This window comes from Rhamphochromis longiceps, linkage group LG12 (assembly GCF_057381845.1).
Source record: "Rhamphochromis longiceps isolate RC_006_pf linkage group LG12, R_longiceps_female_GT1.1, whole genome shotgun sequence".
In the NCBI taxonomy this organism is placed as follows: domain Eukaryota; kingdom Metazoa; phylum Chordata; class Actinopteri; order Cichliformes; family Cichlidae; genus Rhamphochromis; species Rhamphochromis longiceps.
In genome coordinates this window covers 10357374-10358867 of record NC_140568.1, presented here as the reverse complement: position 1 = coordinate 10358867, position 1494 = coordinate 10357374, and positions in this window count along the sequence as shown.

Here is a 1494-nt window from a genome sequence, read left to right as displayed (position 1 = left end):
AACTGCATGTACAATGACCTTTGGAAGTAAACAACTGGTGGTTTTGCCATATAAATGTGACGTAAAGACAGCTTCAACTCAAATGTCAGTATTCTCTAATGATAAGTGGCTGTAAGCCGGTTGAATTTAGAGATAAAAGTAAGTCATACCTGTTGCAGTGGAACAATGAGATGTAGTCTGCAACTGAATATGGTAGTATAGCAAAATACAACACAAACAAAACAATTGAGATTCAGGGGGAAAAATATGTAATTCACGGTCTGTGAAGCAAAGGTTTATATCTAGGCTGCATTGGATATAGTTTGTCAATATTTCTAATCAGATGAAAAAAAATGTTAAATGAGCTGAAATACACCAAATCATTGTCCTGAAAGCCAAAGTGCAGAACTGTTGAAAGCTGAAAAGAAGAAGTTTTAAAGTTGGAAATAGCTGAACATCTTTAAAGGTACATAAGAAAAAGCTGATTAATGACAAAAGAAAATTTAAAGTAACAAAAAAAATTCTGGATGAATACTGAAAGCTCATATTCTTTAGATCACTTGAGTGGAATTATGGATTTCAAATGTCTAAACTCAAGAATCTCAAGTGAAGTTAAAGCTAACTGTTACCATCAATGTTGGTCCTTTGGTGTATTTGTAATGGCTTCCAATGTGACACAGACATCCAAAAGGTTGTGATTCAGTTGGGGTAAGTAAAAGTTAGTAGTGTGTAGGTAACATCTGTGCAGCTCACTGATGTTTTGGAGCCCACAAGGGGTCAGCATTCAGCAACAACGGCAACAGTCTTCGTGTCTTCATGCATAAGCCATTAGCAACATCTAATCTACTGTCACGGTAACTATCTCTTCAAGTTTGATGAATGAACTTTGTTTATGGAAATCAGAAATTGGTCTACACGGTCTTCACAGTTATGCAGATGTCACCTAAATGTGTTGCTAGTTTTACTTCTTCTCCTTAATGTTATCTTTCTTTCTTGTTGTTCACATGATCACATGTGACAGTAACTTTCTCTTTGCATCATGAAACCAAGATAAATTCTTTGCATGTGTCTTCAGCATTATTGGGTTTCTGCAGCTCCTGGTTTTCGTGTGTAATACGTTCCAGCACACAAGGAATCAGACACCATGAACTGATTCCACAATATTTGTGGTCTCTTTATAAAGGGTGAATTATATAAAGGCAGTCACTGATCACCACTAGATGGTGTGATAGGGCAGCAGACTCCAGTATTTGCTCTGCATTGTGTTCTTCGCATCATATTCTAGAAAGGAAGAGAGAGAGAGAGAGAGAGATGAAAAGAGTTAGACTTCTAGGGTTTGTGGATCTTTCTGCTGGATGGCCTTGCCCTTTACAAAAACAGCAAATATCAGTGGGAGGGTGCATGGGGCTCTTCTCATCTCTACATAATACTGTGTTGGAACCACTGATGAGAGGGTCCCAACAACAGTGAGCTCCATAGCACTCGTGCTTTGTCTCTCTCCTCCTCTTCACCCTC